The sequence below is a fragment of the Sciurus carolinensis genome, chromosome 15 (assembly GCF_902686445.1).
Source record: "Sciurus carolinensis chromosome 15, mSciCar1.2, whole genome shotgun sequence".
Lineage (NCBI taxonomy): Eukaryota > Metazoa > Chordata > Mammalia > Rodentia > Sciuridae > Sciurus > Sciurus carolinensis.
The window spans coordinates 3,178,170-3,191,410 of NC_062227.1; the positions used below are offsets into that span (position 1 = coordinate 3,178,170).

At 43.1% G+C, this 13,241-nt stretch overlaps 1 protein-coding gene across 4 annotated transcripts in view; it reads right to left on the reverse strand.

The window, feature by feature from the left end:
• Spire1 (spire type actin nucleation factor 1) overlaps positions 1 to 13,241 on the reverse strand; it is a 145,618-nt gene that overhangs the window by 49,428 nt on the left and 82,949 nt on the right. The gene's annotated exons all lie outside the window — the stretch shown is intronic.

A 13,241-nucleotide genomic window follows, 5' to 3' on the forward strand; every position in this document is an offset into this window, starting at 1 on the left:
GGATGCATGGCCTCATCCAGCTATGATAAGAGCATCCCTCCAGGCAACCAACAATTCCCTAGCCCACCCAAAATGTCTTGGACAACCCTCAGAACAACTGGATGAAGTTCTACTTTATTTTGCTAAAATCTACATTCATGAATATTTATGAAATTTGATATGATGTAAGGAAAGAGAATAGAATTTATGACTTGTAACTGGTCTTTGCAGAAAGTGGGTAGTAATATCTGGCATGGCCTTACATGCAATCTGAATTGTAATCATTATTACTAAGTTAGGACTCCACTGTTTCTACTTTTTAGATGTGTCAAACTGGCATACACAATATTTCTGATATCCAAAAACCCTGATTTGTTTTGATAGGGATCAGATATCTTTTAAAAAATTTCTAATGATTTGCAACTGTAAGTGTTCAACCCAAGTCCAGACTCCTCACAAAGTGTCCAAATCAGAACTGACTGGGAGGAGACCAAACAGGAGGGATTTGCTGAGTGTACTTTGTTGCTCTGGTGTTGGGATCCAGGCTCCATTCAAAAGAATAAATGACAGAGTGTACATTGTTTTTTGTTTGTTTCACAATTAAAATAGTGAGAGAAAAGGGACTCCAGGTGAACTGCCCCAGGTGCCCAGACGCAGCCACCCATGTGCCACAGGAACCCAGAGTACCCGGCTCCCCGGCTCCTCCTCCCCACTCAGCCCTGAGGCTGCACTGCCACCTCCTCCCAGATGGCTCCAATGGACCCCACAGAGCCAACTCTCATGTCCTTTGCATCCTTGCTCAGATGTCACCTTCTTAATGGGGACTCCCTGACCAAACTCCACGCCAGATCCCTGGCCAATGGCATTTCCCCTGGTCTACATCTCTTTCAGAGCACGACTGACTTCTAAGAGTGCACGACTTACTCACTACAGTGTCTACTGTTGGCCTCCCTGAGTGAGAGAAGCCACTTTCACACATCTTGTTCACTGACAGGCCTTGCACACAACTGGCATTTAGTATGTATTTGTTCCTAGGTGAATTAAGACACTTTCAACCAAGAATGTTTAAATGTTTACATCTTTTCATAGCTCATTAGTAAAAGTCACCTTTAATAAGCGGAAGCTCAATCAGAGGGAAAATTATTCAGAAGGGAATCTGCATTTTCTCCTTTCAGTTCAGAATCTCCAGGGGAAGCTGGGAGAGAGGCATCTGTCTGTGCCACAGAAACACGCTCTCCAGCTCAGGAAGACTGTCCGCGCTCAGGTTACATGCCTAAGTGTCCCACTCAGTCCGCAGAGGCATCACTTCCTTCCTCTCTGGGAACTGCCCTCAGTCAAAATTAAAAGGAAGAAGAACCATTCCTAACACCTGACTGAAGAAATGAAGCAATCACAGTTCCAGCAGGTCAACAGGCTCAAGCAGCATCAAAACAAGCCAGCTGAGACCCTCTGCCCGAGCCAGCCAAGCCCAAGCAGCCACACTGCTCTGGTGGCTCTAGCGGCTGCTCTCCACACACAGCGGCAGCTCAGCCCCTCCTGTCCAGTTGGAACGGAGTTCTTGCTCCAAGTTCTAGTTCTCCCGTCACCTGGGCTGAAGGCATAGCATATACCAGTGGCCAATGACCTCTAACCCAGCAGAAGTGAAGCCAGAATTAAGAACAGGTAGTTAGTGTAGAAATAGGGGATCGGGTCAAATCGAGGAAATGGAGGCCATAAAACCATCTGCCTCTGGAAGTTGGAGACTGCCCCTGGAAGAATGGAATGTCACCAAATTTACCTGCCTTTATCAAGGACTGCAAGCAAGGAGCTGCTAATTGGAGCCCCCTGGGCCCTTATCTGCCTGAATCACCCTGGCCCTCCCCCCGCCCATGGTTTCTCACTTAATGAAAAACCAGGCCTAGGCAGGAAGGAGAGATAATGGGGGAGAGAACTGGAGAACAAAAGAGACGTTAACCTATAAAAGATGTAGGGTGAGCACACTTCTTGGGACTTTTAGAACATCAGTCATGGCCCCCTTCTTCCTGCTGGGAGAAGGGAGAAGTCTGTATTATTACCTTTAAATAAAACCTGCTTAATATGCTTGCCTTGGCATGCTTCTCTAGTGTTCAATCTTCAACATTAGGAGGAGCAGAACTTGTCACCGGTATCAGAAGGACAGAGGAAAGGGCTGGAACTGGGCGGGAACCTTTACAGGCCTGGATGGCTCTAACCACCCTCCAGAGGTCTCCAGGATCAGACAGGTGGTGGGGGCTGGGAGGCCTCTGGTGAGGTGCACTCTCCTTTCTGGACTCCTAGTGATCGCTGCAGGCCTGAGTCGCTCCTGTGCTCTAGTTTCTTCCCCACTGTGTCTACCTGCTCACTCCCCTGTGACGGGTCCCAGCACCACTGCGGGCACCCTCAAACTGGTACCTTCTGGTCAACAGCACAGGGACATGCAGGAGAGCATTAAAAATGACAAAAAACCTAACACATTTCCTGGAGTTAATTTTACTCTAAGATGAAGCAACGGAAGATGCAGTAAAACCGCCCTCCATTTTGGTAAGGAAATCTCCTCCACTGTCTGCAGAGACTCTGCTCATCACTCCCTCCCTCTCCCGGAAATGCCCACACCTGTCCTGCCTGTGTGGACGTACAAAGGTCAATCTGGGACATCTCCTAGGAGCGCCCCAGCTTCTGGTGGGTCAGCTGGGCCTCCGGTGCACCTGTGACCTGTGTGTTCAATCCTGCTCCGGCACCCCTCAGGGTCCCCAGAGCATTCCTCATAAACCTCCTGAATTCAGATTTCACCCTCAGAGTCTACTTCCTGGGGAAACTCAATCTCTAACACAGGACATTTAAAGATCATTATTACAAACACAGTAGTCACAGTTTTATGAATTTCAAGGAGATCATGACTTGAACTGGACTACATATCCCTTCAAGGTCAGCTGTTCCTTGGGCCTAGAAACTGTCCTGCTCCTTCCTTTGCCAAAGGCCCTCTTCCTATGGTGGAGCAAAGCTAGTCCAGTGCCAGCACCTCATCCCCTACCCTACTCGCCAGGCAAGGACGAGACAGACCACCACTGTGATGGGTTCCCAAGATAGTGTATCTCCAAGACTTTTTGCCCCAAATAACAAATGAATTTCCACTGGAGTCACATGGCCTGAGAGGACATGTTTAGAGCTGCAGGACAAGCAGTCTCCTGCCTTTCCTGGGAAATGGGTGGGAGAGCCCGTTCCTAATAAGAGCTGTGCCTAAAGCTACTGTACCCCTGAAGGTCCCCGTTATTCGACCACCTACCTCCTCCCTACCTTTCCTACGCTATTTTGAGTGCAGTTCTATCATTTGCAACTGAAAGTTGTGACAGAAGACATCCCCACACGTACAAGAGCAGTTTGTGCTTCTCTGGTGGACGAGCCCGAGAAGCGGCAACCAGCTAATACAAACTTGTGTTCCAAAGCTGCCAAACATGGCCCCTTCCCACTCGACCTCACCTATGGCTCTCCAACACCCAAACTGAACATAGGCCTGCACACATCTCTGCCTGTCTGGGCTGGGGTCAAATTCCTAACTCCCTGCTACTAAGAAAACCCATCTATTCTTTATAATACTGATGATAATTTAAATGAATGATCTAAGAATGTCAGGTTCTTATTTTTCTGATCAGAACACTTAGGTAGCTCAAAAACTTTCCTGCTGTGTGATTTGGGGTATGGTATTTAATGGCTCATCTTCATCTGTGAAATGCAGATAATAATAACTGATTGTAGGATTTTGTTAATATAACATAACAGAGAAGAATGCAGCCCTGCTCATAGTAGGCATCTAGGAGACAGTAGGTGTGATAAGCAATGGATATCCATGAGGATCTGATTGCACTTTACTCTTTTTGAGTTTGTTTTACCAAATGATACCTCTCTCCAGCTTCTTCATGAAATCAAAATCCTGGCTCAGCAACAAATCAAGGTAAAATAGTTGAGAATCTATAAATACTATAATTGAACAAGTTTGATCACATATGTGATTTAGAAGCTTGGGTTTTCTAGTTCACAGAAAACAAATGAGCTACTTGTCAATTACAGATTTGTCCAGTTTTAGAGACAAGCTTCTGTGAATTCTATTTCAGTTTGTGAATGAAATTCTTTTTTATTTGCTTGCACAAATGTAATCACAGATGCCAACCTGTGCCTAGAATATGGTGAGAAAGCTCTAATTGGGAGCACCCACATGGTAATTAAGTCTCCCCATTTCTGACATAACCATGTCAAGATGGCAATTAGAATTGCTCCATGCCAACACTCTAGTTCCTGGCATCTTAAAGAGTAAACAAACAAAATCTACCCTGTGACTCACAAGTCTGTCAAACACTCAGAGAATAATTTTAATTCATTTGTGAAGGTTCAATGTCAGCTCACATGTGTCTCCCCTTTTGATTAGATCTCCATTTAAAAATCACTTTTTTTCCACACTGTTAACGACTTAAAACTACGTGTCACCTCCCCTGTGCAACGGGCCCCTGGAGGAGCTCTTCCACGGTCTTTCACTAATGGCTCCTGCGAAACATCTGCACAGGGATGGCAGTGATGAGACAGGAGGGCGATGTGAGACTGCTGACGTGGCAAACGTCCCACAAGATGGAAATAAATCAGACATAGGCAGGCAGTGACAAGGACCCTGAAAGTCACAGATGATGGAGGGCCTAACTAAAGTGAACATGGCCAACTCACAAACAGGCATCCAGTGGTGAATTCTGTCTGTCAAAAGTGACATGTTCACCACTTGGAGGGATTAAACCACCTTGGTAGAGTCTAGCGAGGAATTTCCAGGCACTTAAATGCCGCAGGTTTGTGTTACTGGGGGTGCTGGGAATGGGAGAGCAGGCCGGGCAGCAGCGTGAGAAGGATTCTGCTGCACTCCAGCCCGAGGGTGGGGCCTGGGCCTGGGGCTTCGCCTTTTCGGGTCTACAGGAACCACGCCACCAGCAGGTGTCTCGGTTTGGAGTAAGGGGTGATCTGCACTGCGGCAGGCCTCCATAGGCCACTGGTTGATAAGAGGTGGAGGGCTGGGGCCAGTGGTAACAATATCGGCCAGCACATGGGAGGCCCTGGCTTCAATCCTCAGTACTGTCCCCAATTTTTTAAAAATAAATGAAAGCAGCATTCTTCTAATGTCCTGATTTTCCAAATGATTAAATAATTCTCCCATGACTTTGTTTCAAAATTCTCTTTTAATAAGATCTTAGGAGAGGAGAATGACTTTAAATGCCCAAATTAGTCACTTTATCTTTAGATACTAATATTTAACTACACATTGAAATTATAGGGTAAGGAGGTGAATTGGAAATAACTGTGGCTCATTACAATTTTTTAAAGATTATATGAGTATATTTTTAATACATAGAGGAACTACTGAGAAACTTTATTAAGTAATTTACACATATTATTTCAAACAGTCCTGTGCAAGAAAGCTTAACTTCAAGATGAAATGTTTGAGCTCAATTTATCTTAAATAAAACTATTACTAAAATAATATTATTTTAGTGGCACACACCTATAATCCCAGCGACTTAGGAGGCTGAAACAAGGATCCCAAGTTCAAAGCCAGACTCAGCAACTTAGAGAGGCCCCAGGCAACTTAGAGAAATCATGTCTCGAAATTTAAAAATTAAAATAAAAAGGGCTGGGGATGTGGCTCAGTGGTTAAGTGCTCCTGGATTCAATACCTAATGCCAAAATAATCTTACTACAAATGGAATAATGTATATGCATGTAGAAAGTACCTTCTGTTGTTAGGGGAGCATTTTTTAAATTAATTAACTAAGTTGTTATGAAATGGGTTTTGTCTGATTTTTAAATTTTATAAGCAGATTTTATAATCTGCAAACTGGTTGGGGAAAAAAATCAAATGTAAATACTTTCCATCCCTCCATCTCTTTTTTCTTGGGGGGGGTGGCAGTTTGCTAGCCTTAAAGTTGCAATCCTCTGGAGTCGCTGGGGCTGCAGCAGGTGCCACTGCACCCACTAGAATAATGTTACTTAAATAGCTGTAGCCAGTAGCACTGGTAAAGGGGGAAAATGTTTCCTTCCTCAGGACAACTTTTACAACATTCTGGGAAATGAAAGACAAAAAAATTCAACTCAATTCTCAGTATAACAGAATGGAAGGTAAAAATGAATAATAGTGTTTTTCATACTAAAATTGTTATGACCTAACTTGTACTTTTTAAATTTTTAAATTTCAAACCAAAATAGTTAAAATAATATTTAAAAAATATACATCCTGATAAAAACACTTGCTTAAAATTCAAGCAGAACTGTGCAGAATTATACAATGCCTAATACTAAAAAATTTTAAATTTGAATTAAAAAAATTTATTGTGATAATTACATAGAAATGAATTGAAATAAAGGCAAGAAGAAATTTAAAAATCATCTTTGTGATAAGAATTTTAAAAATCAATATTTAATTCAACACTTGTTATTTCATTTAAGAGAATTATAGGCAAGAAGTTCATTTTAAGCTTTTATGCGGGGTCTGGGTGGGGACAGAATAATAAACCTACTTAGTAATTCAAATGAAATCCTGGGTACAGTGAAAATAAGGATGCTTAATAAACATTGCTGAAATGGTCAAAATTCCATCAGCTTTATAAAGTTGTTCAATCAAAATGGGTTACCGGGGCTGCGGAGATAGCTCAGCTGGTAGAGTGCTTGCCTTGCAAGCATAAGGCCCTGAGTTTGATCCCCAGTACCGCAAAAAAAAAAAAAAAAAAAAAAAAAAAAAAAAAGGGTTACCGAAGAGTTACCTGAAAAGAAGACAAAAGTGAAATGAACCTGGGTAAGGAGGAGGATTTAGGGGCTGGGTCGTGGCTGAGTGGCAGAGCGCTTGCCTCGCATTTATAAGGTACTGGGATCAATTCCCAGCACCACATAAAAATAAATAAAATAAAGGTATTGAGTCCATCTACAACTTAAAAAAATTGTTTAAAAAATTTTAAATATGGACCTTTTCCTTAAAAGGGACAGGGTTAGAAATGCCAAGTAATCATAACTTTTTAAATGAAATGCAATACAAAGTAGGTACATGGTCAAACAATAGAAATATGTGCATTTTAGAGAGCAAATTTAAAATCACAAGATAGACATAATCTAGTCACAGTGCATGTTCATTATGAAGCCATCATATAACTTTTGGGTTAGAAAAAATGTTGAGATTGTAAGCTTATCTCAAATGAAGCGAACTCTGCTACTGAAAATGATCCCAAGTCTGGACACCAGGCAAAACCAGGATTCCTGGATCCCGGGAGCTTCTCTCCAGCTCACCCTTAGTCGTGGATCCAGTTCTCAGGTGCTGGTGCAGTGCTTGCTCTTTGCTTCTTTGTTAAAACTTGTTCATTAATGTTCTTTCCACTCTCTAGGGGTTAAGATCATTTCATGGCAGACAACTATCCAGATGAAAAAGGGGATGTGAAAGTTGAAGGAAGAGAGGGGAAGGGAAGACAGGGAAACTGCTATTCCAGGGCCCTTTCACCAGAGCTACATGACCAAGAATTGTGGGCCAAAGGCTAATAGACCCAAATTCAGATTCTGGCTTTCCATCTAAGTTGCTACCAATTTTTTTTTTTTTTTTGATACTAAGAATTGAACCCAGGGGCACTTAATCTCTGAGCCACATCCCCAGCTCCCCTGTTTTTTTTTAATATTTTAGTTTGAGACAGGGTCCTGCTGAGGGTCTCACTAAGTAGCTGAGACTGGCCTTGAACTGACGATCCTCCTGCCTCAGTCTCCCAAGCCATTGGGTGCTTCAGAATTTCAAAAAAGCAAATAAGAAATCGGGAGAGAACACAGAGAAAATGGAAGCAATCCCTGACTTTCCCCTCCTCTGGGCTCCCGGAGCCATCTCTCAAGTGCAGCCCCTTTCCATGAGGTCTCTGGGTACCGGCCTGGGCACACTATTCCAGCCCTGACCTAACGCTACAAATAGGAGCTTGGGTCCTCACACATCCACCTTTGTCCGGACACACGTTTATCAGGGTTTCTATTTTAAAACAAAACTATTGTTAAGACAAAGGAGTTCCATATCTAGAAGACTGAATGACTAAAAGCTAACTGTACCTCATAACTGAACTGTTCTCCATCTGGTCACCGACAGAAAGAGGGAGGACCTTCCCTGGGATGTGAGTTCATGTTTCTGTGCATGACTTGCTCGTTTTGAGGGTCATTTTGTCACTTGAACGCAAGTCCTGGTGACCTGCATGTGCTCAGAAGCTCAGTGCCTGCAGCACAGACGTGTTCCATGACACACTAATGAAGGAAGGAAGCAGCACGGCAGTGGGCTCAGAGTGCTGAAGGCCATAGACTTGCTCTGGTTCCTGAAGAGGGCACTCAGAGCATGAGTGGGCAGGAAGCTTGGCCCTTCAACCCCTCCCCCGTCAGGTGCCCGGAACAGTTTCCTGGGATGTTCCTCCTAAGACAGTGGTTCCCCTGCTGGACAGGTCTGCCTTTTTCTTCCCTGCCATCTTACACTGCCTTCTCCCCTGCCTGCCTTTGGGCCTTCACATGGCTGTTTCCATCCACCATTTTGCTCAGCATTTGGGCTTCAGCTCAGAGTCACTTCGGGGGTGGCACTGGTCCCCTTGGCCTGGATTAGATGCTCTTAGATGCATCCTCAGTACCTTGCATACGCTCATCAGTCTTCTCACTCTATTCTGGGACGGCTGCTCTGAGACTGTCAGCCTTACTCAGCTAGAAGTTTTCTGAGGGCAGAAACTCATTCACTTTTATTATGGTTAGGACATGAGGAGTCCTCCAGAAGCCCCTGTGTTAATGCAGGAACATGCAGAGGTGAAAGGACCAGACTGTGAGAGCTGTATCCTAGTTGGTCCAACCTAGTTTGAATAGGCTGACTGAGAGGGAGCCATAGGCAGGTTGGGCATGGCTGGAGGAGTAGGGTCTCTGGGAGGAACCCGGGCAGGGTGCATCTTGCCTACAGCCCCGTGGCTCTGCTGCCAGGTGCCAGGAACTGAGCAGTTTTTCTCAACCTCACCCTCCCACCATGATGTGTTACCTGACCTGGGGCCCAGAGCAAGGGAGTTGGTCATCTATGGACTGAGACCTCTGAAACTGAGAGCCAAATAAACTTTTCCTCCTCTAAGTCGTCCTTGTCAGGTAGTCTGGTTACAGTGACAAAAAGCTAACATAACCTTGTTCACCACTCTACTCCCCAAGGGGAAAAACACCAGTAACAGCACTTAATAATGGCTTGTTGTTAGGACTCAACAGATTAAGGCACACGTCTTGGAGTGGTAGCTGGAGCAGAGTAAGTATGGTAGCAATCTGGTTGCTGCTGCAGCAGCATCTGTTACAGCACACCACCGAACAGCTGTTACACAAACAAATTAATTCTGCCTTGAGGTCCTAGTTCTTCTTAAATGTAGTACTTCTTTACTCACTAGCATTTCTGATATCTAGAAATGGTTATTACACTCTTCCAATTCTACACCAAAATCCCCAGTTTCTTCACTGTTTCTCCTACACTGAGACTTTCAGACAAGTATTTCACGTCCTGACCTGCTATCTCAGGTGTTTCGTTACTTGTTATTTCTTAAAAAAAATTAAAAAGCATGGTTGATCAAATTCCTTCTATCACCCTCAGCAGCTAATTTATTCATTTATTAAACCATACTTGGGTTTTCCTATCTATACAAAGAAGCGGGAGGCAAAGGGTAACACTACCCAATTAACAGGAATATCACGGGATTAAGTGCTAACATAAGCAAGGAGCAAGATATTCAGGGCTTATGACAACAGGGCTTTAAGTGACCACTGTGTGGGCTGTCTGCGCGCTCAGCTGCTGCATAGGGCTTTGGGGCATGTAAACTGCCCTGCCATAAAAATCTTTTAAAAATTAATAAAAATCAAGTAAGGTATTCAATCTCCCCTAACCCTTCAGCCTCCCACCATGGACGGCCAGATGAGGGGTTGGCCATGTCCGGCAGGACCAGGTGTGATCAGCAGTTCAGGTTTTCTGAGGCTGCCTTCTGGCTCCTACCCATTCTGCTAACACTTAGAACTGACCCTCTTCAAAATGGAATAATTTGGTACAAAAAAAAAGCCAGTTTCATTGACAAAGGTTCCAGTATTACCCTAAGCTGAGGCACTGTGGCTTAAACAGAAAAGGGCAGCATGTGCCAAATAGGAGGAGGTGTAATGGGGTGGCCTGAGGTGCCTTTGTAGTGGAGGCTTGAAGGATATGAGTGAAAAATCCTAAGTAAAGGGGGATGAATAAAGAATTCATCAGAGGAGGTTAAGATGTCAACGAGAAACTAATTAAGCACCACAGATGTCACCACACTGAGGGACATCAGTGATCATCAAAGATCAAAGATCAACATACTCAGCTAATGACAAGGACAATCCACACCTGTATATCCAGCCCCAAAGAAACCTAAGAAAGTCTGACTATCTCAGACATCTCGCCTCTCAAATGCCCAAATGTCTGGAACACCCTCAGCTTGGTGTTATGTGCATGGTGCAAGCCACAGCCAGGGCAGATACTCCCACCAGGCGGAATACATGACCCAAGGATAACAAACCCTGACATGGAACATGCCTATAAAGTCCCCCTACAATAAAAAGGGCAGGTAATGCTGAGTGATGCTCAGTTATTTTCACTGTTCATTCATTCATGACTTTTATTACTCTATGAGGAATTTCTTCTTCATAAGGATTTTTCTACCACTAGATTATAAAATAAAAAATTTTATTTTTAGTCCCTACTGGCATCAATCTAGTACTGATGTCTACTGAATGTTACAGTCAGTCACCAATTTAAAAAGTTAAATCTACTTTTTAAAAGATCTGCAGCATACTGAAATTTGATTAAAACACCTACAACACTAAAAGACTTTCTGTAAAGTCTATCTCAAATTTAAAATATACTGTAAAATTGTAATTAATAATCTCATAACAAATTTTACTGGGCTTGTACTTAAAATGTTTTTATGTATACACTTTGCTCACACAATAAGACTGAATCAAAGGTAGGACATGGCTCAGTGGTAGAGTTCTTGACTAGCAAGCCAGAGGCCCTGGGTTAGATCCCAGCACCACAAAGAGAAGAAGAAGAAGAAGAAAAAAACTAATACAAAAGTAAGGAAAAGGCTGTTGAATGAACACAACCAAGATGAAGATGCAAGAATTGAACTCTGCACAGATTTCTATGATCATGAGGAAACAGCAGGGCAATGCCCTCTCCCTGCTTTTAAAGATGGATGAACAGAATTCAAGCACAGGCTATTGTGGCCTAAATGGTCACATTAATATAGAGAAGCAGAATATAATACAATAATAAAGGACCTCTTTAAAAGCACCCATGTTAATATATACATGTTAAATTATAAAATAAATGAAAAAAACAAGTTACTTGCTTAAAAAAGATTTTTCTTTCAAAATGATTCTAAGAGATGTACTTCTCTGATACAACAATTTCCCCCTACTATCATAAACTTCTTCTATGCAACAGGTTTTTGCTGGAGCATGGGGGGATGGAGGGCAGGCACACTGCATCTTAAGGTGCAGGCAGCAATGGTAAGAGAATACCAGGAACACGATACCAATTCCTTCTAGTTTTAACATCACTTTATCTCTGTGACTGACATTTCTGTGACACTCCATCTTCCCATTTCAAATCTCTCTCTTACTTCATACCTAAGCTTAACATGGTCCGTCCCTCCCCCTACCCACCTATGCAGACAGGTCAGTGCCACCTGTCTCTCCCACCACCAAATTCTGTTCTCTCCAGCTCACATCTTCTTCTTTCCTAGCCTGCTCCGGAGTCTACATCACAGTATCCACCTCTGCCCTCCAGGAACTCTCAAGTTTCATTCCAATACAATGTACTGCCTGCAACTTCTCATGGGAAAACAGAAGGAAAGGCCACGGCACATGGCTAGACAGAACCATAGGACAGGGATGGAGATAATGGTGTTAGTGGTGCAGAGAATTTACATCCGTGTGAACCTCTCATCTCCCCAAGACTCGCTTCACTCATTTGCAAAGTAAAAGTCATGAGCGTGTTTTGAGAAGCCAGCAAGAGAGGCCACGCCAGAGAGTTCTGAACGCAGACAGGAAAGTAGCAGGTCTGGCAGTTTCAGGGACTGATGATTTCACCTAACAGTAACAAAACCAGGCACTGATGATAAAAAAAAAAATTACCCTGACAGCAGCAGATGAAAACAAACTACCATTCCTCTGACTTGACAGTAGGGTTCTGGACTGGGGTGGCTCCATGCACCCAGCTGCACTTACACATAAGGACACCAGCTGCCTGCGAAGCACGAGGCATGGTAATGCCTGCCTACTTGCAAGGACATCAAACTGCTTCTGAGACAACAGCAGGCCCATCCAAGTCTTTTCTATCACTGAGAGAATAACTTCAAAGGACTTTGTCATGTAAGAAGAACATCACATCATAAAAAGAGATCAAAATAGAAACAAATTTACCTTCTAAATAAATAAATAAATGATAAAATCCAGGAAATGTGCTTTATGAAGGACCCATAAGGATTGTAGGCATGGTGGCCACGCCTACAATCCCAGGCACTTAGGAGGCTGAAGGAGAATGGCAAGTTCAATTGAAAAGGTCTGGGGATGCCTCTCAGTGGTAGAGAGCCCTTGGGTTGGATTCCTAGTACCACAAACAGCAAACCAAAAACAACACAGAAAACCCCCACCTAGATCTCCAGCACCAAGAAATGAGAGGAAAAAGCTTAAAGTACCCATGTTCAGTAAATGAGAACATCATCACCATTTTATAGAACAATGTGGCACCTGAAAACCGATTTTTAAAATTCTGACACTTCAAAGCATTCTATGCATGACAGATTTTATATTTTAATCATTGCCAATTTAACAAATAAGGAATTTAATATGATTAATGTACTTTTGGATCATCAAATCAGGAATGTTATCAGGCTGAGCTCAAATGTTCTAATATTATGATTTTTACCCCAATTTACATAAAACATGCACCTATGTATACGCTAATATGAGGTAGTTTGAAAGATCATTGATAATCTAATTTTTTATTTTGTTTAATCTGAGGCTATTTTGAAAATTTCACTAAAAACTGTCTGATTCTTTTTTTTAACTTTATTTTTTTGATGTGGTGCTGAGGATCGAACCCAGTGCCTCACATGTGCTAGGCAAGCACTCTATCACTGAGTCACAACCCCAGCCCTATCTGAGTCTTAAAATGCATTAAGTATTTGAGATCCTCAGAA